Below are 26,369 nucleotides of genomic sequence, written 5' to 3'. Positions count from 1 at the left end.
TAGTCCAGGTTTACAACCAAGGATAAGAGGACCCAAATGGTATTTTATCTTTGCCATTGGTGCAAATTTTTCTTGATAAACTACACATCTGTGTATAACCTTTATTCTCCAATCTTGCTTTAAACCTCTCCACAAAACCCTTTGCCTCATGTTTCACTGTGAATACCCACTTGCAACCATCTTCTTTCCCTCCAATAGCTCAACTAGTTCCAAGTAACATTTCTTTTGTAATGCATCCATTTCTTCAATCATGATTGAAGGGAATTAAAGATTACATCGTTCCCATGCCCTAAATCTCGTTAGGTGCATGCAACTATTCCTAGGGTTACTAGATCCTATGCACAATGGAAAACAATAACATTTAAAACTTAATTGGATCTAGTTGAACAAGTTAGGATTGCTGACCAAGATCTTGATGTACCCAAATCAATTATTTGCGATGAAGATTGTAGTAGAATGTTGTGATAGCTATTGGAGATCTTGTAAACAATTGATCTTTCGCCCTGATAACACTTGAAGCTAAACACTCAAGTGGTGGAGATTTGGAGGATGAAGTCTAGGATTCTCTCTCTGGAATGTAAGGGAGAATGACAAAAGTCTAAAGCCCTAACCCTTAAGGGGTATATTATAGGCTTCCTACTGGACTTTAGTAACTTGAGCCCATCTTAGGCTTGGGTTGCTTACTTTAACCTAAAAAGGGTCCTAATTGATTAATTAACCCAATAGGACTCTAATTAATCAATTAACCCATTCCAGAGATACCATTTACTAACCCCTATGTAATCGTACGTAATTACCAAAATGCTTGTTTGCAAATAAGTGAACCAAGAATTAATATAATGTTCATAGACCATGCCATCAAGGTATTTTTCACACTTGCAACCAACCATTTTCTTTCCCTCTAGTAGCTCAACTAGTTCCAATGTATCATTTCTTTTGTAATGCATCCATTTCTTCAATCATGATAACTTTCCACTTTGGGTTGTCAAGAGCTTCATGTAGCTTATTAGAAACAAACACAAAGGATAACTAGTTTGCATATATTTTATAAGATGGAGATAAGCGATATGAAGACATATAATGAGAGATAGGGTATTTAACAATACAATGTGCAAAACCATAGCAAGATGATGGTTTTTGCTCTCTAGAAGGATAACAAGTCTGGTTCTCAATAGTTAATTGAGTCGACTCTTCAATGGAAGTATTAAAACGCTAAAGGGTGGGTTAAGGCATCTAGAGGTTTAAGAAAAGGAGACCCTTTATCCCATTTTTTGTTCACTTTAGTTATAGATGTATTGAGCAGGATGTTATTGAGAGCAGAGGAAAGAAATGTCTTGGAGGGTTTCAAGGTGGGTAGGAACAGAACAAGGGTATCTCATTTACAATTTGTAGATGATACCATTTTCTTTTCTAGCACTTGAGAAGAGGATATGCTGACCCTCAAGAGTGTTTTGCTAGTGTTTGGGCATATTTCTGGGCTGAAAGTTAACCTTGACAAAAGTAATATTTATGGCATTAATCTTGAACAGAATCATCTTTTTAAGTTGGTCGAGATGCTCAATTGCAAGGCTTCTGGGTGACCTATACTCTACCTAGGTCTTCCTTTGGGAGGGAATCCCAAGGCTTGTGGCTTTTGGGATCCTGTGATTGAGAGGATCTCGAGAAGATTGGATGGGTGGCAAAAGGTGTATTTATCTTTTGGAGGTAGGATAACTCTCATTCAATCTTGTCTCACCCATATGCCCTGTTACTTTTTCTCCTTGTTTAAGATTCCCGCCTCAGTGGCAGCAAAAATTGAGAGAATGCAAAGAGATTTTTTATGGTTAGGGGTTGGGAAAGGCAAAAGAGATCATCTGGTTATCTGGGATGTAGTGTGTAATCCGAAGGCGAAAGGGGGATTGGGATTTGGAAAGATTTCTATAAGGAATTTCGCTCTTTTAGGGAAATGGTTGTGGAGATATCTTAAAGAGGGTTCAACTCGGTGGCATCAGGTTATTTTAAGCATTTATGGATCACACTCCAATGGTTGGGATGCCAACACTATAGTTAGATGGTCACATCGTTGTCCTTGGAAGGCTATTGCACAAGTCTCCCAAGAGTTTTCCAAGTTTACTCGGTTTGTGGTAGGAGGTGGGGAAAGAATTCGGTTCTGGGAAGACTTGTGGTGGGGGGACCAACCTTTGGGGGTCCAATATCCAAGACTACTTAGAGTAGTCACAGATAAAAATAGTCTTATTTCTTCAATTCTTGACTCTACTCGCCCATTCTCTTGGAATTTTAACTTTCGCCGAAACCTTTCCGATTCCAAAATAGAAGATTTAGAAGGCCTCATGCGGTCTCTTGATCATCTACATTTTTCACCTTCGGTTCCAAATATGAGATCCTGGTCTTTATCTCCTTCAGGACTTTTTACAGTCAAATCTTTCTTTCTTACCTTATCCCAATTTTCTGGTTTGCCTCCAGTTTTCCCTACTAAGTTCGTTTGGAATTCTCAAGTCCCCTTCAAAGTCAAGTCCTTTGTCTGGTTAGTGGTACACAAGAAGGTAAATACTAATGACTTGCTATAATTGAGCCCTACAAAGCACTTAGTCCCGACATTTATAAGTTGTGCATGAAGCATGGAGAAACAGTAGATCATCTTTTTCTCCATTGCTCTTTGACGATGGGGTTGTGGCACAGATTATTTCAATTAGCAAAGACGGATTGGGTCCCCCCAAGGAGCATCTTTGACATGTTATCTACTAATTTTAATGGTTTTGGATCTTCTAAGAGAGGGATTGTTTTATGGCAAGCCGCGTGCATCGCTTTAATTTGGGTGGTGTGACGGGAAAGAAATGTAAGGATTTTTTAGAATAAAGTAATGAATTCAGAGAATCTTTGGGATTCTATTCGTTTCCTTGCTTCTCTTTGAGCTTTTTGTTCTAAGGTTTTTAAGGAGATTTCCCTTAACGTGTTACAACTTGATTGGTTAGCGGTGTGTAATCCCAATGGGTTGGTCTAACTAGAGAGTTTGCTTGTTTATACTTTGTATTTTCTTATATTTGATTCCTTGTAGTTTTGTTTTTCTTTAGTGGGAGGATTCCTCATCCTTCTCTTGTACATCATTTTTATCAATATATTCCTTTGTCATTTCCTATAAAAAAAAAAGTATTAATAGCGAGCTGAGGAGATGGAAATACTTGAAGATTACCTGCTATAGGAGCATTTAATTGGGCATTGGGTTGATCAAGAAGTGGTCGAGTCTTCTCCCTTTTTGAATATACTAATTTGATGGGTCTATAATCTAAGATCCTACTTGTTTGACTCTTTTTTGGCACTAGAGCAATGAAGGTAGCATTTGTGCTTTGATTGATTATTCCATTATTGTGAAACTCTAAGAACACTCTTAAAAGATCATCCTTAATCATCTCCCAACACTCTTGATAAAAAGCAATTGTGAAACCATCCGGACCAGGGGCCTTTTCCTTATTTAAATGCAACACAACATTGTGAATCTTCTCTTCCGAAAAAGGGCGATCCAACAACTCAACACTCTGCTGAAATAGGAGGCCAATCCAAACCTTCAATCCTCCAAAAACCACCTAAAGGCTTGGCAAATAACTTCCTAAAGTGAAGCTTAATCTCCTTTGAAATGCTCTCGATATTATCTAAGATTACCCCATCTTCTGACACCAAGGATTCACTGTATTTCCTATTTGGCCTACCATTGGCCACCTTATGAAAAAAATTTGAATTACAATCCCCTTCTTTTATTCATTTCACTCTAGAATTCTGCCTCCAAAACACCTCTTCCTTTAGTAACACATCTTCTAACTCCCCCTTCCTTAATGTCCTCCTTGCTGCTAGATCAGACAAAAAATTCTCTTCTTGTTCCTTCTCATCCAAATCCACTATGTCCAAAAGAATATTTTTCATTTTTTCTTTAAAGTCTCCAAAAGACACCTTATTACACTCTTTCAATTTTGACTTGACAAATTGTAGCTTTTTTATGAATTTATGACCTTCTCACCCTTCAAAACAACACTCATTCCACCAACCACCTAAAGTGTCCTTGAAATCTGAGTGAATCAACCACATGTTTTCAAATCTAAAAGGTGTCAGCCCCCACTTACAATGATTGATATATAAAACACAATTGGACAGTGATCTGACGTCAATCTGGGGAGAGCTTCTTGGATGCATTGAGGGAAACCTTTCTCCAATTCTCTAGAAAATAAGAATCTTCTTTTGCAAACAGGGTTTTCTTGCAAATTAGACCAAGTGAAGGATGGATTCCTCAAAGGTGGATCAATTAATTGGCATTCTTTTACAAGATTATCAAAATCCCTTATGCTTGAGGTTAACTTCTTATGACATTAAAATCTCCACCAACACACCATTTTGGAAAAGTTAAAGCCTGAAAGATCTTGAAGCTCCAACCAAAAATCCTTTTTAAAGTGTGATGAGCTAGGACCATAGACCAAAGAAAGCCAAAACTCTACAAGATAATAGCCAAAGTGCTCTCAGGGCGTCTAAGAGGGGTTCTACATGAAACCATCCACTCTACTCAAGGCGCTTTTGTTCAAGGGAGACAAATATTGGATGTGGTTCTCATAGCGAATGAGATAGTGGATGAGAGAAGACGATCAGGGGAGGAAGGCGTCGTCTTCAAAATTGACTTTGAAAAGGCCTACGATCACGTGAAGTGGGATTTTTTGGATCAAGTGTTGGAGAAGAAGGGGTTTAGTCCTAGATGGAGGAAATGGATGAGTGGATGCTTGTCCTCGGTATCTTATGCAGCATTAGTGAATGGTAGCGCTAAAGGGTGGGTTAAGGCATCGAGAGGATTAAAACAAGGTGACCCTTTATCCCCTTTTTTGTTTATTTTAGTAGCAGATGTACTGAGTAGGTTGCTTTTAAGAGCAGATGAGAGAAATATGTTGGAGGGTTTTAGGGTGGGTAGAAATAGAACTAGGGTATCTCATTTGCAATTTGCTGATGATACCATCTTCTTTTCTAACTCTAGGGAGGAAGATCTGTAGACTCTCAAGATTCTTTTGTTAGTGTTTAGGCATATTTCTGGGCTCAAGGTCAACCTTGACAAGAGTAATATTTATGGCATCAATCTTGATCAAGCTCATCTTTCAAGATTGGTTGAGATGCTTGACTGCAAGGCTTCTGGCTGGCCTATACTCTATCTGGGTCTTCCTTTGGGTGGGAACCTCAAGGCATGTGGCTTTTGGGATCTAGTGATTGAGAGAATCTCAAGAAGATTAGATGGGTGGCAAAAGACATACTTATCCTTCTGGGAGAGGATAACTCTTATCCAATCTTGCCTTACCCATATGCCCTATTACTTTCTTTCCTTATTTAAGCTACCCGCTTCAGTCGCTGCAAGAATCGAGAGGTTGCAAAGGGATTTTTTATGGTCAGGGATTGGGGAAGACAAAAGAGATCATTTAGTGAGGTGGGATGTTGTGTGTAAACCGAAGGAAATAGGGGGTTTGGGTTTTGGGAATATTTCTCTAAGAAATCTCACCTTTTTAGGGAAATGGCTGTGGAGGTACCCTAGAGAGGGTTCAGCTCTATGGCATCAGGTCATATTAAGCATTTATGGTTCACACCCTAATGGTTGGGATGCTAACACTTTAGTCAGATGGTCACATCGCTGTCCTTGGAAGGCTATTGCACAAGTCTTTCAGGAGTTTTCCTTGTTTACTCGGTTTGTGGTAGGAAATGGGGAAAGAATTCGGTTCTGGGAAGATTTGTGGTGAGGGGACCAACCATTGGGAACCCAATATCCAAGACTATTTAGAGTAGTCTTGGATAAAAACATCTATATTTCTTTAGTTCTCGGTCCTACTCGTCCTTTCTCTTGGAATTTAAATTTCCGCCGTAACCTGTCAGATTCTAAGATAGAGGACTTAGAAGGCCTCATGCGGTCACTTGATGGATTGCATTTATCACCTTCGGTTCCAGATGCCAGATTTTGGCCATTATCTTCTTCAGGGCTTTTTTCAGTCAAATCCTTCTTTCTAACTTTATCTCAATTTTCTGGATCTTCTCAGGTTTTCCCTTCTAAGTTCGTTTGGAATTCTCAAGTTCCTTTCAAAGTGAAGTCCTTTGTCTGGTTAGTGGCACACAAGAAGGTGAATATTAATGACATGCTATAAGTGAGAAGACCCTACAAAACCCTTAGTCCTGATATTTGCATTCTGTGCATGAAGCATGGGGAATCAGCAGATCATCTTTTTCTTCATTGTTCCTTGACGATTGGGTTGTGACACAGGTTATTTCAGTTAGTTAAGATGGATTGGGTCCCCCCGAGGAGCATCTTTGACACGATGTCCATCAAATTTAATGGTTTTGGTTCTTCTAAGAGGGGGTTAGTTTTGTGGCAAGCTGCAAGCATTGCTCTTATTCGGGTTGTGTGGTGGGAAAGAAACGCGAGGATTTTTGAGGATAAAGTAAGGAATTCAGAGTATCTTTGAGACTCTATTGTTTTCCTTGCTTCTCTTTGGGCTTTCTGTTCTAAGGTTTTTAAGGGGACTCCCCTTAATGTGCTACAACTTGATTGGTTAACGGTGTGTACTCCATAAGGAATGGTCCTTTATAGAGTGTTCGCTTGTTTTACAGTGTAATTTCCTGTAGTTTAGTTTTCTTTGACGGGAGGATTTCTCATCCTTCTATTTGTACTTCTTTTTATCTATCAATATATCTCTGTGTCGTTTCCAATCAAAAAAAAGAAAAAAGAAAGAAAGCCAAAACGACCCTTCTTCCTCTGACTCCATTTTGACTGTTACAGAGAAAAATCCTAAAACAACCACCAAGTATTTAAACCTCAAAGCATCCCAAAAGATTCCCACTCCTCCCGAAGCCTCGCTAGTTGGAAGAACTGCCCACCTTTTGTTTTTGACCTTCCATACACTACCCACAAACCTCATATCATAAGACTCCCTCTTTGTTTCCTGCAATAGGACAACATCTGGATTTTCAAGCCAAAGAAAATCCTTCATGACCTTTCTTTTCTCAATGAAACTGAGACCTCTAGTATTCCAACTAATAATTTTCATAAAAATGGAAAAAAACCCGAAGACATTAGAGGACTTAGAAAACTAAAGGAAGCTAAGGGTGCAGGAAGAAGTTTTTTCTTCCATTTGGAATACACCTTTTCCACTGAGCAACCATTGCTTTTGGCCGACAGAACTCCATTCTTATTGTATTTGACAATAGTGACATTCAAAGTACCTATAACCGACTTAATGGAAGCTATCCCACTAGTTGGAAGAACTGCTCACTGTTTGTTTCTGACCTTCCATACACTACCCACAAACCTCTTATCACAAAACTCCTTTGTTTCCTACAACAAGACAACATCTAGATTTTCAAGACAAAGAAAATCCTTCACCAACCTTCTTTTCTTAATGGAACCGAGACCTGTAGTATTCCAACTAATAATTTTCATAAAAACTGAAAAAGCCTCGAAGACACCAGAGGTCTTAGAAAACTAAAGGAAGCTAGGGGCTTTGGAAGAAGTTTTGTTCTTCCTTTTGGAATACACCTTTTCCACTGAGCAACCATTGTTTTTGGCTGACTGAACTCCATTCTTATTGTATTTGACAATATTGACATTCAAAGTACTTAGAACCGACTTAATGGAAGCCATTTTTGAAGGAGAGATGCCTTCAATAAGGAAATCCTCCATTTGAGCAGGACCCGACTCCTGTGACAAACACCTCACTAGGGAAGAAGCTCCACTAGGGTTGGTTTGTGATACCTGAGAAAAGAATTGCCCTCTAACTCTTGGCTGGGCTTGACTACTGGGGACACTACACCTTTGGGACCAGGACAAACCCCAAATGAACCTAAAAGTAACTTATTAACCCTTGAAGGACCAGTTGACATAAAGATAGGGTAGCAGAAAGACCTAAAAGAAAAAGAGGGAGGGGGGTCGAAGAAGGCATAGGACGATTATAAGATTGAAGAGAAACAATAGAGGTGAAATGAGAATAAGACAACTCGAAAGCCCCCTCTAAAAACTGTGGCCTTTAGCCAAGGAAAGTGGAGTAGAAGATTGTACTTGGATAAGATAGTCGCGGTGTTGAGAGCTATCTTTGACCTTAGCCCCATTTGGACCATCCCCCGAGCTCAACACAAAAGGGCTCGAAGCTCCCTCAACTTCCTCGATCGGCCCTTGAAGATTTGATAGCCTCGCTACCTCCTTTGAGGAAAGCTCTGGTTCTCTTCCTAGGAAAGCTTCCGCTCTTGAGAACGAAATTCTCTGTTCGCTACCTGAAAGAAAATATTGCTGCTATTTTTTTCCCTCTTAGCATAAGGGCCACATGCTTAGGTACGTATCTTATTCAATATGTTGCTTTTATTTTATCAATAGTTACCATGTGTGGCATCAAGTTAGCATTCATAATGAGTCCTTTTAAGTCTATTTCTAGGTATTCTATGAATGTGGTTCTTCAAGAGGAGTGTATTTTCCTCATTTGTTAGTTTTGATCTCCTAGGAAAGGAGAGTTGAGGATTTATAGGACTTTTGATCCATTACCTTGGTTGGGGTTATATAAACTTTTAGCAAAAGTCTTGGCTAATAGGTTAAAAAAAAAAGGTGGTGGGAAAGATGGTATATTAGGATGCGTTCATCATATCATCCATGTCCACATTCTCTTATGGACAATATGGAAGGAGAAAAATAGAAGATCTTTTGCGAATATGGAATTTTCTATTTAAAAGCTAAAGTTTTTATTTTTGTGCAACATATTATCTTAGGCAAACTTGTTTATAGAACATTCTTCTGTGTTCTTAGTTGATTTTATTAATTGGTTAGGGTTGGATTGAGGGAGAGAGTTTTTGTTTTCCCTATCATTTTTGTTGCTTTTTTACGGTTGTTGTATACACCGTGTGTACTTTGGTGTGCCCCTTTTGGCGTTTTAATACAATTTGCACTTACTATCAAAAAAATATTAGGATGTGTTCAATTTTAATGTGGTTTTGACTACTATTGATTCAAGTACAAAGAGTTTAGGCGGTGAGTGGGTGAGGTGGAGCTTTAGTTTGTAAATTGGATACTGAAAAAGTCTATTTTCATGTCAATTGTTGTTTCTTGCTTTTATTTTTTCAAGATGATGGACTCTTAGTAAAAAATAGATTAATGCTATTAGATTTTGCATTTCCAAAGCTCCAGGTGTTTGAGAGAAGATAATCGTCTTTTGTTGTAACCATTTGTCTTGGTGATGAGGGCTCTTAGTTGTTTCTTTGTTTAGGCAGGGAAGGAGGTTTTATTTCAACATTCATGGTGGGGTGATACCTTGCTGTTTTCTAAGGCTCGTTCATAGCACTTAATGTACAATAAGATGGATACTTCTTTGGTTCGAGGTAGTTTTTGGTTTGAAAATCAATTTTGATTAGAGTTATTTAATTCCTACCGAGTGAGGTTCTAAACTTGGAGGAGTTGGCTTTTGCATCTGGTTGTTAGTGTAGGTTAGCTATCTGTCTTCTATCTGGGCCTCATTTTGTGTGGTTAGGTCAAATCTACTAATTTCAGATGTGGTTGAAGCAAACTTTCATAAAAGGCTTGCCTCATGGAAATGATAATGCCTTCTTAAGGATGGGAGACTTTCTCTTTTAAAGAGCACTTTGTTTAGCTTACCTATTTATTACTCATTTCTTTTCATTGTGCCTAAGATGTGCACTTGAGGCTTGAGACAAAAACGTTGACTAGTGAAATGATTAGTTATTTGCTTGGATAAGACAAAAAGGTAGGATTATGCATTAGAAGTTAATATATGCTTAATAAGGCATTTCTTGGAAAATTATGTTGGAGATTTGTGACAAAATGAGACTATCTTTGAAGACATGTTATCTTAGATAAGTTTGAGGAAAGTATAGTATGGGTTGTGTTCTGGAAGTGGCACAAAAGGGTTAGAGGTGGGCCTATGAAAGTGTTAAAGAGTTATTAGTAGTTATTTTGTAAGGGGTAATTTAGTCTTTTTTTTTTTGTAAAATTCTATATATATATGTGTGTGTTGTGTGTACTTTGCACTCTTTTCTTGTTCAATAAGATCCTATTTTTCTCTCACTTAATATGGTATTGGAGCAAGTATTGATTTGGAACCCTAACCCTTGAAAAAAAATTCTATAGTAATACACTTAAGTGTTGCTACAGTGTCATGCTACAACACCCCACTACAGTGTCCTGCTACACTACACAAGCTACAATATTGCTACGATGACCTTTAACACCAGTGCCTATGTGATTGGTTGTATTTTGTAATGCAAGTATGTGTTAATGTTTAAGGTTTTCTAATATCCTTTTGTTTCAATTTTAAGTGCAATAGTCCCTATTTTCTCCCTTCAGTAATTAACTACTAATTTTCATATTACTTTAGTAAAGCTAAAGAGACCTAATTATTTTTTATGGGCTAAAGCTATGAGGGTGTGTATATTGAGACAAAGGGAGAACTTAAGCATCTCTTAGAAGATCCTCCTTCCTAGGAATTTAAAAAGTTTTGATGAGTGGCAACAAGTTAACTTCATGATAATAATATGGTTATGAAACAATATGAAACCTTTTGTTAGTGTTAATTTCATGTTTTTAGAAACTTTGAAGCAGATATAGGATGTAGTTAAAGAGACATACTCTCAAAGAAAAAATATTTTGAGAATCTATCAACAATTGTATGAAGATATTTTTAGGGCAAGGTAGAATGGGAAACCTCTTAAGTGAACACTATATATCCCTCAAAGGAATGTGAGAGGAATTGAATGTGCATCAACTATTGTTTGTTGATATCAAGGTTCAAAGAAGGTAAAGGGAAGAGTTTCATGTTGTTAAATTTCCTTCTAGCCTTGATTCTGCATATGTTGAGGTCAAACATAGTATACTGATTGGTGAAAAGTTATTATCTCTCACTAATGTTTATGCTCAACTTCAGCACATTGATCTACTATCCTTTTCATTTAGGAATGGTATTGAGGATACTTTTGCACTTGCATCCATAACTCAATCTATATTCCAGTCTAATGTAGGAAAATGACAAATGGTGATGCTCTTTCTTAGTCTATTATTCATCTCCAATGGCATTATAGATTGAGTTATGCTTCTTTGAGTAGATACATTCCTGAGGACTATCTTCAAAGTTGTCAAATAAGCTTGAGTGAGCGTCATGTGAACCTAGTAAATACCATAGGTTATCTTTTCCATCTAGAGTCAATAATAGGAGTTCTAGTCCTTTTGCTTTAATACATTCAAATGTTTGGGGCTTGTGTCATACCATTAATGTTCAAGGGTTTAAGTACTTTGTTGGTTTTATTGATATCGTTTTCGAGTCACGTAATTATTTTTGCTAAAAGACAGGTTTGAAGTATCTCATGTATTTAAACTTTTTTTTTATCAAGAAATAAAAAATCAGTTGGTATTTCGATTGGTATTCTTCAATCTAATGATGCCCTTGACTGTAATGATAGTTCCCTATCCTCTTTGTGTGCTGGAAATGGAATTCTCCATCAATTTTTGTGCGTTTGTACGCCCCAACAGAGTGGGTTGCTAAAAGGAAAAATTATCACTTGTTAGATGTTCTATTATGTTTAATATGAGGGTTTCGAAATCTTATTAGGAGATGTTATTCTAACTGCATGTTATTTAATAAGTCGATTACCCTCCTCTGTATTGCATTAGAAGACTCGTTATATATTATTTCTTGATTGTCCCTAATTTTCTCTTCTCTTAAAGCTTTTGGATGTGTTTTCTTTGTTTATTATTTTTCCCTAAATAAAGACAAGTTTGATACTCGATTTGTCAAATATTTGTTTTGGGAGATATTCTAAAAATCATAGAGTACAAGTGTTTTGATTCTGAATTTTGTAAATTCTTTATGTAACAACCCACTCCCTTCTATATAAATATTGCTTGCTTTGAGCCCAAGGGGCCTCACGATTTTAAAACGTGTCTACATAATTAAGAGGAGTCCACCACATATATAGTACCAAAAACTTCTTCCCCTATTCAGTGTGAGATATCACACTTTATTAATGTTAATTTAATTGAGACTACTTTATTTTAAAAAAAATTATTTATCATGATTTATAGTTAGAAAATGAGACACTTCAATCCAAGTCCATTCCTCTTTCTGTTGTTATTGATACTTTCGTATCTAAAGACTAACAAACCACTACAAATATATCAACAAAAAAGATTGCCTAGAGATAGTGAAGCAATTCAAACTCAATCTCTACTTTTTTTGAGCTCGTCAATGGATGATCCTATACCACCACCTATTTTCATTTCCTTAATTCCCGATGAGGCAAACCTCTCTATTGCACTCAATATCCTCCTACTCATTATGTATCTTTAGATAACCTTTTCCCCACCTTTCAGTGTTTTGGTCATGCCTTGTCTTCTATTTCTATCCTTAATTCTTATCAAGAAACTTTTAATCATAATGCATGGAAGGTCATGGAAGAAGAGATGCATGCTCTCCTAAACAAAGGTAGATGGAGCTTGTTGATTTGCCTCAAGGATAGGATGTTGTAGGCTGCCACTGGGTTTTCACTATTAAATCTCATCCAAGTGAGACTATAGAACAGTTGAAGGCTCAGTTAGTTGCTAAGGGGTATACTTAAATTTATGGTGGGTCATTTTGAGACTCTCTCTTATTGCTCATCTTAATTCAATAAGTATTATGATTTTCTTAGCTATTAATTTTGGGTGGAGACTTCATCAACTAGATATGAAGAATGTATTTGAGTCAGGAAGCTATGAAAGATCAACCTTTAAATTTTTATTTTCTTACCAAATTTACGAAAATGACTTCCTTGATTCTAGGTTAATTGATTGACTATATTTAGATAGGTTCCCAGTTTATCTTTTTTTTTTTTTTTTGTTATTCTTTTGAATAGATTTTCTCCTTGATTTTTTATTGTAATTTAGGAACATTATAGTTGTGGGTGCAGTTAGCATCTTAAGGTTTGGGTCCCTATGGAGAGTCCTAAGGGCTTAGTCATGGAAGGTTATACATATATATATATTCAAAATTTACACAAAAGTCTATGTGGAGCAACCACTTGGTTTTGTTTTAAGGGGGAGTCAGGAGTTAGAGTTTGCAAACTAAATAAAATTATTTATGGATTAAAGCAATCTCCTAAAGCTTGGTTTGATAAATCGAGTCCTATTCTTCTATCATTTAGTTTTAGAAGATGAAATTTTGACAACTCAGTATTTGTTCTCAAGAGGAACAAGCATGGTAGTACCGATTATATACATGGATGATATTATTGTCTTTGGTGATGTTACAAGTATTGAAGAAGTGAAGGTTTACTTGAAAAAAATCTTTTAGACAAAGGATCTTAGGCTATTGCATTACTTTCTAGGCTAAGTTCACGTGCTAGAGGTGAGATTGTTTTGTCCCAAATGAAGTATGTATTGGACTTGCTTAGTAAAATTGACATTTTAGGAGTAAAGCCAGCTGACACTCCTATGGAGCAAAACAAGAATCTTAATGGAGATGATAACTTTGTTTTCAGATAAAAGAAGATATCAAAGTCTAGTGGGCAAGCTCATTTATTTGACAGTCACCAGACTTGACATTATTTTTCCTATTAGAATAATGAGTCAGTTCATTTGTAGTAATCTGTTTATATGGAGGAGTAAACAACATAATGTAGTGGCTATATTTAGTGGTGAATCAGAATACAGGGCCATGGCACATCCAGTGTGTGAGTTAATGTGGATTTAGAACCTGTTACAGGAGCTTGGATTTTCTCTTGAAAAGCCCATGATTATGTATTGTGATAATCAGATTGCTATTCATAGTGCTAGTAATTCAATGTTTCATGGAAGAACCAAACATATGGAAGTAGACTATCATTTTACCAGAGAAATTGTGGTGAGAAAGAAAGTGATAACTCCTTACAATAGGTGATGTGTTTATTGAAACTTTAAATGTTAAAAAGTCATTAGCAGTTATTTGGTAAAGGGTAGATTAGTCTTTTTTTTTTTTTTTTTGTTAAAGTCTATATACATGTTCTATACACTTTTCTCGTTGAGTAAGGCACATTTTTTTCTCTCACTCAATAGAAAGTGATTAGGATAGATGTGTTTGAGGTAAGGACTAACTTAGTTGTGGGTGATGGAAGGAGTTCAATTTTGCCATGATGATAGTATAGTATAGTGCTTCTTAGCTGATTGTCTCCTTCCCCCTCCTTGGTCGCCATTGCAATTGTAAGGAAGCTTAGGTAGTTGATAGTTGGGATAATTCTAGTGGTAGGGGCCTTGGAATTTGTCTTGTTTGAGATAGTTTCATGATTGGGAGTTTGATACTTTAGAGCTATTCCTTGAGGATTCAAGAGGTGGTGGTGCATAGGGATGGTGAGGATAAGATGATATGGGCTGTATCAAGAACAGGAAGTTCTGAATCAAATATTTCTGCTGCTCTTTGAAGGCTAAGAAGAGAGGTTCTTTTCCTCCCAAGCTAGTTTGTGTTTCATGCACTCCTACAAAAGCGAGTTCCTTTTCTTAGGAGGCTAATTGGGAAAAGATGCTACATATAAAACTACATAAAAGGAGAGGACACATGCTAGCAGGTTAGGTTGTTTGTGTGAGAGTGAGGAAGAATTGATCATCATATTCTCATTCATTGTGGCACACCTAGGGTCCTTCAGCATCTTATATTCTCTATTTTTGGTATCTCCTGGATGCTTTTCCAATCTAGGAGGGAGATATTATTGTGTTGGCATGAGAGTTTTGTTAGAAAGAAGTATAGCAAGGTTTGGAGGACAACCCCTTTATATCTATTTTGGACCATTTGGCAAGAGCACAATTGTAGATCTTTCAATCATTTGGGCTGTTCGGATCAATAACTTAAAGACTCTTTTATTTATGCTCTTTTTTGTTGGTCTAGAGAGTCACTTGGAGCTGGCTCCTTGTCTTGCTAGATTTCATTGATTCTTTAGGATTATGTTAGTAGGGTGGTCTCTTCTTTTATTTTTCTTTCTTCTTTCACCTATAAACAAATTTTGTGTACTTACTATACACTTGTGTTGGCACCCTATTTTTTGGCACTTATTTACTATCATGAATTTTTGCCTATTAGAGAAAAAAATAAAAAATAAAAAATAAAAAACATTGAACGTGGGATAGTTTATTTATTAGAAGAAAAGAAGTTAGGATGTCTTGAGCTTGGAGATATATTGTGGAGATCCAAGTTGCCTATTGTGGTTTATTTGACTTTCAGGGGGAGATTTGGCTGCTGATGTTACTCATTTGTCTGGTCAGCCAGTGTAGGACTCCTCAACTCTGGAGAGTATGCTTAAGAAACCGCATGTACAATATAAAGTTCTGGATAAACATGGTTTTGGAAATGAACTTCTGTCCAAAATAGAGAAAGAATGTGTGGACGTTGATATCAAGTATGAGGGCTTTATTATGCGGCAGCAGAGCCAGCTCCAGCAGGTGAATGATCCATATTTTGTGACTTATTGCCTTTCATTTCCTATTTGGAATAATTTGTCATGTCTAAATTTCTGGGCATATACTTGTCTGTTTAATCTGTCATAGATTTTTCCTTATTGTATTTGTACATGGCTTATCAGCAACACAGACCACTACTAGAGAGGACTTGGATTACTATGCAATGACAACTTTGTCTCGAGGCTCGTGAGAAACTATCCAAGGTATGTAGTATATATAATTTTCATCATGCAATATGGACAAGAAAATATTTTATAAATATTGTCAGTATCTTCTATTAGTGCAAATGGAGAAAATTCATTAATCCTTTTTATGTTAAATGTTGATGGAATGAAGAGACATTACTTGTACAATTAGATTTTTTTTTGGGTATTATATACTTTTGAGTCATTTATGTTTATAATAAAGTGGTTTTAGGTTATAAGAAAAAGAAAAAGCTATTGCTTATCTCTACTTGTATTGAACCTTTCTGTTGATCCACCTTTTCTCATCTTTGTCTGATCTTTGCTTAATTTATGAAAATTATTTCTTTACTTCTCAGCCCTCTTCTGCATAACCAACCGCTAGGTGAGTTTTCTTTTTATTTTTATTTTTATTATCAATTCTCATGAAACATCTTGAGCATGTCTCCCTTTTAACCATCTAGCTCTAGTTTTTTATCCAACATCTTCCCCATTATCACCTTCGAATAGAGGTACCAAAGACAATTTAAACAATTCAGTTAGTATCTTCTAACCTTTGTTATGACTAAACAGTTCGTTTCTATTCATCTTATTGAATCTGAACTTGACACACTTTATTGTGATACTTCTGTAGTCCTAAATCTCCTACATTTATTATATATATCACCTACTCCTCTGATACTGTCAGTTGACGTCATGTCCTTGACAAACTACATGCAACAACCTGTAATTTCAAATTCTACATGAGCAATCTGTTCATCCATCATTTTGTGCAAAAAATGACTGAATCAAGGCTTGTCTTAGTTGCAAACAAAGTTGGAGAAGCTAGTGCTTGATAAATTATTCTTCCTTCTTCCTTATTACTAACAATGCCTATCTTTCAGATATCACTCTTTCCTTTCCATTTGATGTGGGTTTCTCAACTGAATGCAAAATTTTAAGAATTGAGAGTAAAGCGTGCTTGAAATTATAAGTGAGCCTAGCTGTTAGCAGCCTTGAAAGTGAATTTTAATGCCTTCTCCTTAAAAAATCCATGTTTAGATAGGCATTGGGGATGGTGGAAGAACGACTAAAGATTATCATTAGGAGAAACCATCCATATCTTCTCCACTCCAGCTAGGTCAATCTAGTCACTGAAGAGGAATTGTTCCCATTACTAAAGGGCCTGAAAGTTGCATCTTCTTTGGGGTTTTGAATATCCACTCTTGAGCTGCTTATTTTTTCCAGGGATGATTTGTGGGAATTATCCCATTCCTTTTATCTCTTAACACTACTACAAAAAATTAAATTAATAACGCTTTATTTCTTGATGCTTGTAAAAAATGTCATTATTTATCTCTAAAATTAATAATTATTGACGCTCACACAGTCTTGGCGCTTTACAAGGAGAAGCAATGTCGTTTTTAAATAATGGCGCTTTTGTAAGCATCATCGTACCTTGAATTTTAAATAATGGCGTTTTTTAAGCGTGATTGTTGAACAACTTAACCTTGACGCTCTTTAAAAGCGCCATCTTCAATTTATTAAATTATTTTCTTATTAAAAAAGACCAACAATACCACCATCAGACCCCACAAACCCCACATTCACTGCCCGATACCCACACTCAAACTTCAATGCCTCCATGGCTGACACTCTCCAAAACCCTAACTCTGAAATTTCAGCTTACTACCAGACCAGAGCGACTCATCATGACATCGTCGCTAACAACTAGCTTACCCAAGCTCAGGCTACCGTCGATCGCCACCCCGACGTCAACGACTTCCAGCCCTCCAGGATCAAAGATTGCAAAAGCCTTTTAACTTCATCTGAGTTCGATAGCTGGTAGAGCCACCTAATTTGGCCGAGGCAATGGCGTTAATCCGCATTTTGGTGTTTCTGATTCGGTCCAGCTAGGCTCCCACCATGAGGGAATTGGAGATTAAGTTCACAAAGGCTTCCGACTCTCTCAAACTCTCTCAAAGTGAGTGCCTTCTGCTGATGAAATGCAGGGGAATTTATTTATTGTGTTCGTAGTTGGGCGTAAATTTTGTGTTTTCAATTATTTTTCTGTTTATAATTGAAAGAAACTCTTATTTCATATGAATACATGATAGATGGTTTCTCTAAATGTTTTGCACATTATAGAGGGTGTCTAGATGTTTTGATTTTGGATCTGCTAATATTTGTTGTGAGTATGTGGACCAGAATCCAGGAAAGAGCCACCAGCAATGCTAGTATTATTGGAAATGAGGTTTTCATAGTTGGCCTGTTGGTTTTGGCTTGGAGTATGTATGTGGGAATCTAGCAAAGAGCTAGTATTATTGGAAAGAAGGTTTTGATAGACAGCCTTCCTGCTCTTATCAAGATTATGCAAATCAGAATCTTGAGTAGAGCCACCATCAAGGCTAGTATTGTTGAGAAAGAGGTTTTGATAGCCAAGCTCTTGCCTTTGGTGGGAATTGCTAGCATCAGAATCTGGTGAAGAGATACCACCGACTATGTTTCTTTTGAAAATAGATGCTACAGAACACAACAGAGGTAATGAAAATTTTCCCATGTCATCTAGCACTTTTTATTTATTCTCTCATTTCTGTACTTTAGGTTTAGGTATCTTATTTCCTGTTACAATGCTTATACTCTGAGGATTGAAATCTGGTTGTGTTACCTAGGCTGGTGAGACAGTGGTGACTACACCTAGTGAGAAGATAATTCTATTATCTTCGAGTTTGGCCAGGGATTGGTAGTGCATGGTGGGGATTCAAGGTATTGGGAAAGGGATGATAGGAGAAGGGATGAAGATTACAATGAGAAAGTGTTGGAGCACAGTACCATGTCAATAAGGGATAGATCTATTGATAAGAGCTGTGTTGTAGTGAAAGGGAAGAATGACAACGAGAAAATATTTTTTGATAATTCTATTAAGGGTTCTGGTGGGTGAGGCACTGGCTTGTACAATGAAGCTGGTCGTGATGAGCTGAAAATAAATGAAGCGGAGTATGAGGCGTCTCTTAAGAATGTTGGACAATCAATAAATGAGCATGGTGATAGAAATAAACAATCTGATGATGCAGGTCTTGGAATGCATAATGAGGAGATGGATGCTGATGATGAGTATGATGATGGTATTGATTCTCATGATGCACGGATGGTTGAAGATGGTGATAATGGGCATGAAAATGGGGATATTTCTAATGTTGCAAAATCTCATGATTCCTTTGACAGTATCTCTGCTGGAACTAAGGATGGGAATATTGTGGAAGAGGTTGATGAATCATCCTCTGTATCATCTTCTTTGAAAAGTCAAAATTCCAGACATGTAAGTGTTGTTGATGGCTGGTCTACAAGAAAGTTCAGTTCTAAAAAGAGGCCAGAGAAAAAAAAAGACGCACAAATTTTCTGGTTCCTCATGTGAGATGAAGCTTTTAAACTCTATTGCACAGCTTGTAGAGCCTTTAGAAAGTCGCAAATTTGCAAGATTTTCTTTGCAGTATACAGCAGTAGAAGAGAAGAGGTTGAAGATGAGTGATGCAATGTTGTCTGCTTATGATAGAGAGCTTTACCAATGTAAGCTATTGCGCCAATGGAGAAGAGGGCCCTTGATATTACTGGATGTTGAGTCATTGGATAGGAATTGCGGCACATCTTGTACTGTATATGGAATGCATTATGATGGGATTGTTTATGAAGCTGCTGTCACATGGAATACGCTCATAGATTCTCACTGTAAGTCTGGGCCCCACAATAAAGCAGAGGAGTTGTTTGAGGCCTCCTTTCACTACAACATATAATATTATGATTAATTCTTTTGGGGAGCAGGAGAGATGGGAGGATGTGAAGACTTTGTTGGGGAAGATGGAGATTTCTTGGGACGGCTGCCACTCACGCACATGGGGACTCCACTCTCACGCACAGCCATGGACGACCTCACCTAGGAGATCTCCATGCTGCAACACGGCTCCGGAAAAGGACCCACTTTCCATGAGCTGCAACTTCAAAGAAGTCATACATAGCCCGGATTCTTATATAAATCTCCGACAACATGCAGCATATAAAGCATCAGATTGGAAGGATTAAGAGTGGTCTAACAGCAACCCCTCTTACACTATGGAAGGTAAGTTCTCTTTTTAAATTCTAGGTGATGCAGTTTTTATTTTGAAATTTGTCTTGATTTATCTCAATTTGTTTTAGTTAGTTTATAATTTTTTCATTATAGCGCACTGTACTTCTACATCTATAAATTGAAATCTGACAACTTAAAAACCCTTTTAAATTTTTCTAACTATTCTATGACATTGTAGACTCCTTAAACTTGATTTTTGAATCTTTCTTGGATCAAATATGGTTTTCCAATTAGGAGATTTAAATTAATTTTTCAGAAGGTTTAATTTTCACTCTGTTTTTTACATTCAGTCTTGTTTTACAAAATTAAATTACTAAACGATCTCTTTAATTTATTTTTAACATTTTATTTTAATCTAGACTCCTTAAATTTAATTTTTGATACATAAAATATCAATAAATAATTTCTGAAATGAGAGATATAATTTTTTCTTCTTGCACACATTGCACAAGTACTCTGCTGAATCTGAGAGATGTTTATTTATTTTTAAATATGTTGTGAATGTGATATTTCTCTGAGATTATTTTTCATATAAAATAGACATATTAATATAGTTGTGTGATTTTTTGTATGATTTTAAGACATTTCTAAGTTAATTATAAAAATCAATTTTTGAATACCTTAAAAGATGCTCTGTTCTGGACCTATTATCATCGTTATGAAATCTGGTACTAAATGAGGGCTGGTTAATTAATTTGGTCACTTAGATGATAAACTAGACATATAGGAGATGCTCTCTAAAAATATTCTTGATAAAACTTAACTTCTAGGTATTTGTTTTAGATTTATTTTTTACAGTCTTCTATTCTAATCATTTGCTGACTTTTTTCTATGAGGTAACCCCTTTGTGAATAAATTTGTTATTGATTGGAATATAATCGATTAATTTGGCCTATTGGATGTTTATCTAGACATGTTAAAGATGTTATCTAATTTTTATTTTGGTGAGATAACATTTCTTGATATTTATTTGGAGTTTATTTTGTTAACTGATTTTCTACCCTTTTAATAATATTTCCTTGGCTTTTGGTAATTTAGTCACTTTTGATCATACTTGTGAACTTTCCTTGACTTTAGACATTCTAAGTGTATATATGTAGGTTTAGTTTATTTATTTATTTATTATTATTATTTAATCTTATCATTATTATTGGTGAATTAACCTCATTTTTATAGAATCATTGACGCTTGCTACACAGGTACGCTCTCTATCTTCCCATTCTAAGTGTATATATATAGGTTTAGTTTTATTTATTTATTATTATTTAATCTTATCATTATTATTGGTGAATTAACCTCATTTTTATAGAATCACTAGTGCTTGCTACACAGGTACGCTCTCTATCTTCCCATTTTAAAGTTCCATGAATATGTTTGTCATTAAGAACTCACTACTACAAAAAATTAAATTAATAACGCTTTATTTCTTGAAGCTTGTAAAAAATATCATTATTTATCTCTAAAATTAATAATTATTGATGCTCACACATTCTTGGCACTTTACAAGGAGAAGCAATGGCGTTTTTAAATAATGGCTCTTTTGTATGGATGTTGTATTGAAGAAGACGGACGGATTCTGGTTTATGAATGTATCAAAAATAAGAGCCTTGATCAAGCTCTTTTTGGTGAGAATGCTTAAAATATTTTGCATCTTGCACTTTGTGTTTTTATTTTTTATTTTATTTTATTTACCACACCTATACTGTGTTCTGATTAAGAATTCAAATTATATTTCCATTAACTTTAAAATTTTGATGTCTCTCTATTTCTTAATTTGGGGGTTGCAACAATTATTTGGCTTGTTTTAATGATGTAGGAGATGAATGGACCTTTAAAGATTCAAAATACTAACTTAAACTGTACCAACGGTAATTTTGGCTTGGGAATTTGACAGTGTCAATGATTGATTTTTCATGTTTTCTTTCTAACTATCTAGAATTTTAATTTTAGTTGAATGTTAATAGAAATATTAGACACTATCACATCTTATCTCTCTTCTTCATGTTTTCATTTATTAATTATAATTTATAATTTTTCTTTTTTAATATATTTATCTATCTATTTATAGATCACTCTTCTCTTCCCAACTTCGAAGAGAGAGAGAGAGAGAGAGAGAGAGAGAGAGAAATAGTAAAGGATAGCAAGGGATAGAGTGTTCTACTCCACCATCTAAGTATGTGATGAAAAGTGAGTACAATTAAACTCTCGTTACTATTTTTATTATTTTTGAAATTTCTATGGCTATTCTCTTGTGTTTGATCTAATTCCACTACTCCTAATTTACCATTCCTCAAGGCTGAATCACAAAGGCTAAATCACATTTTTTTTTTAATTTCTCCTTAGATCTAGCATAAATTTATTAAAATTGCATAATTGTTCTATCATTTATTTCAAAAAAACATTCAACTACTTCTTGAACTTTTAGGTTGAATATATATTTGGTTAATATTTAGTTTTGTGATTGGGTTACTTAATTATTTTCATTTTGCAAGTTGTATTTTCCTTATTGATTATTATATTACATAGTGTAGTTGGCTTATTAAAATTTAAATGAGTCTAAATCTCCTAAGTTGTAATAACATCATAACAGTAGTTGTTAGCAAATTATTGAAGCTCCTACCTGTAGTACATATGTTCAGGTTCACGAGTCGATTGATAAGAGTTACTTGGTCAGCCCTCAACATTAGCAGAACTTGCAACAAATTTCTTCCTAGTTTCATAATGTTGTAATATTAAGTCCTCTTGAACATAATAGTGAGAAGGTTTGTCATTATCAATTATTTTGTTTATTTTGGGACATGCTAAAATCTAATCGTTTAATTGGTTGATACTGTGAGTTGAACCTTTGAATTTTTTAAATTAGATATAAAATGCAATAGAAATTAAATTGTACAGATAGTAAGGTTGGTGTGGCCGGGATCCTCAGTGGACAAAGCTTTTGCTCCTCCATTGCCTATTAGTAGCCTCTACATAGAAGAGGTGCATGTTAAGGTTTGACTTCTTACTATCCCTTGTTCTTGTTTTGTTTTAAGTATTAAATATTAATCAAATTATTGCCAAAAGTTACTCTAGATGGCTTATTGACCACAACTAATACTAGTAGGGAAATACAAAAGTTTAACTATTCTATATATGGGTTCATAAATTTGTGTTCTCGGCATGTTTGGATTTTTCTATCTTTTCTAAAATATTTGTTTATAATATTAATAAACAAGAGAGCCAACTTTCAATATTTGTCAATAATATATCTTCATATTGTTCAATGCAATGAGTTGCGCTAATTAGACAAAGTGGTCTTCTATTACGGATATAGGAAAAAAAAAAAAAAACAAGGCTATCATTCTATATGAGAACAAGGAGTAGGAGGAAATGATTGTGACAACTAGGAGTAAGGGGTTAAGTGCTAATAAGATATAATTCTATTTGTACTATAACTTTATAATTTAATTATTTACTTTTATAATTACATAAGATTTTTATGATATCTTAAATCAACTATTGTCATGTTTCTTGGTTTTGTTAAAATAAAATATAAAAATAAGTCTATACTTCCTATCTTAGGATTTTTATCATACCTCATCTAGTAAATTACAAGCTCCTCTTATTATCAAAATAAACAAAAATCAAAGGAACTAGTAAAAAATAAAAACTAGTCAAATAAATAAAAATATAAGAAATTAAAAATAAAATTTAATAATAACATAGTGATAACATGATGGTTTTCATCATGTTTGGACCTTGGTATTTTTTTTTTATTGTGCATTATAGGACTTATTCTTGTATTCAATAATGCTTTAAGAGTTCACCATTAAATGTCCATACAGAGCAACCCTAACTCATATATACACTTTATAATAAGCGTTTGATGCATATTTATTCACTTAGAGTCTATGAGTTTATTAAAGATTTAATTTAACTATTAACTTGTACTAAAAATACAATATTTTATCTCATAAAAACATAATTTATTTCTTCTATGTTGTTGAATAAAAAATCAAACTATTTTTTTTAAATTTTAAGTATATTTTTTTCCTTATTTTGGGGAAAGCATAATATATTAGTTGAAATTGTAGTTCGGGGTATTTTGTTGATAGAGTACAAATTTATTTATTTAGTTTCAACTCATTGGTCTCCTTAATGAAATGTTTTGTATGTCTAGTTTTACTTTGATGAATTCTTTTATGAGGTCTTTTTTGAAGTAATGCTCTAAAGGTGCAACATAGAGATGGCAATGGAGAGCTTTTTATCTACATTAGAATAATCTGTTATATTTTATTTCAAAAACACTTCATAATATAATTTTTTTTTTCGTATAATGAATTGAAAGAAGCACAATCCATATATGTAAGAGGCTAAGGTTCATGTAAGCAAACTTGATAACCTAAATTAATTTTGTGAAGGTTATAATTTCATTTATGCTTATTATTTATTATATGTATATATAATTTAGATGTTTTCTACTCTTCCTTATTTTTATTTACAGGTTGCAAAGGAAATTTGTTTGCTAAAAGAAGAGAAATCATTGTGTTAAAGAAGACAAAGTCAAAAACCATGAAGATTACATCAGTGAACTCATTAGGAGGTTGAACTATGCTTTTAAAGATTATGGTTTATTTTAGTAGTCTTGGTACCAATGTTTGTTCTTATGTTAGAATTAGAAATTCTTATTGAAATATTTTGATATAATTAACAAGTTTTTGTGTAATTAATATATATAGGTGGTTACATTAATTGTTTAAACTAGGTTCATGTATATCAATATTTGGATATATTTTAATTAATAAAATTCGATTTTATTTTATTGGTTGTAATTGTTTTTTAATTTAATTATATAAGAAATCAATTATTTTAATAACGGAATCAAAATATTATTTTTTAATAGAAATTGTTCAAAGATGACGCTTTTATAAGTGTTATTGTTAACATGAAACAAAGAAGACATTTTTAAAAGTGTCATTAATAAGATTAAATCAAAGATGACGTTTGCGTAAGTGTCAAGAGTGGTAATTTTATAAAAATTATTTCAATAAAAAATGTTCAAAGATGACGCTTTCACAAGTGTCATTGTTGACATTATTCAAGGATGACATTTTTTAAAGCGCCATTGAAAGCATTAATAAAAGATGATGCTTCTTGGAAGTGTCATTGTTAATTGTAACATTTAATGACAGGGGCGGAGATGACACTTCGAGGAAGCGTCATCTTTTACCTTTCTTGACGCTTAAAAAGCATCATTATTTCACCTTTTTCTTGTAGTGTAATCAAATCTTGGAAATATATCTCATTCTTCTGTATACATCTCATTTCCATTCAATTGATTGGTTGTTTCTTATTTTAATAAGATGAATTTGCATTGCAAGTATGTATATATTAGAGCTATAGCATAAAGGGGGTGACAGAACTATACAGCTGATTGACTTCACTTTTGTTAGGTATTTCCCATTATTGTTGTTTTCTAGCAGTATCACATCCCTTCCGATTATTGTTTCCTCGCTTCAGACTTAAGAGAGCCATAATCACACAGAAGGTAAATTGAGAGTGGAAAGAGTTTTTTACTGTCTTGGGCAGAAGCATCTTCCCTCTAATTCTTTCTGGCCTGTAACTGTTGGGAACTGATGCATTGGTTTGAACTTGTAATTCTGCAATTATTTCAGATTTTAGTACTTGGAAATCTCACGTGACTGGCCCATTCAGATCCGGCTACAAACCATTGGTCAAGCAAGTAGAGTGGGTGGAGTGAGCCCTGCTGACATAACTGCTCTTCTCATCATCCTTGAAACCAACAGAAGAAAAGCCCCGGAACAAAGAAGGCACCAGATGCTGACTTCCGTCATGGTAGATCAGAAAATCTGCTAGGAACTGTGGTTGTATGCGGTGTTTGTCAGATATCTGAAAAAAAAAATGCCAAATATTCGAGCATATAGAGCAGGGTGATGTTGTCTTCCAAAGGAACAATCCAGACGGAAAGCAATTGAAAGGAAATGCATAGGTATTTGCATGATCCCCAGACATAAGAAACTTCGAGTGCCCAATCCTGCTAAGTGAAGGTTTGGTTTTATCAAAAAGGCGAGACTCATTGCATCCGCTCGGCAGTTGGCACTGCCAATGAGGAGCGCATAGGTTTGTAGGAATATCATAAAGCATTTTTCATTTTAGAGAACCCCTTTTGGCTAGAGATGTCTCTCAAATGTAAATGAATTATTGATTTAGGGTCACTCTGTTGATTAATTACTATACACAGCAGAGCAGAGCAATTACTAGTAATAAAAATAAAATGATTTTTTTTTTTTTGTTTTTACTTCTAATGTTGAAGTAGAAGAGGCCGAGGGGTTATTGGAGTAGGTTTCAGAATTTGATTTTTCCTTTTTTATATGAATATTTCTCTTATACTGAAAGATAAGTTAGCTGGAAGTGTAGGGTTGTTTTGCCATTATATAAATATTACCTTCCAGGAGCCTTATCCCTGACATGCAACTTTTATTTTTATTTTTATTTTTCTGTTTAATTTCTAATGTAGTAAATTTATATCCTATTCGGTTATAAGTGGTGTAAAGAGGGGCCCTTTTGAGCCAACTTTTAGAGAATCATGTTTGACATTATGTTGAAAATAGTCTTTTGGTTATCATGTGGA

General features: G+C 34.9%; 1 pseudogene; it reads left to right on the top strand.

Annotated features, from left to right (window-relative positions):
- LOC117910971 overlaps positions 1-26,024 on the top strand; it is a 32,330-nt pseudogene extending 6,306 nt beyond the window's left edge.
- Positions 26,025-26,369: the final 345 nt, after the last annotated feature.

Source organism: Vitis riparia, chromosome 3 (assembly GCF_004353265.1).
Source record: "Vitis riparia cultivar Riparia Gloire de Montpellier isolate 1030 chromosome 3, EGFV_Vit.rip_1.0, whole genome shotgun sequence".
Classification (NCBI taxonomy): Eukaryota; Viridiplantae; Streptophyta; class Magnoliopsida; order Vitales; family Vitaceae; genus Vitis; species Vitis riparia.
The sequence above is the reverse complement of the archived record's forward strand: the minus strand, read 5'-3'. Positions and strand labels throughout refer to the sequence as shown.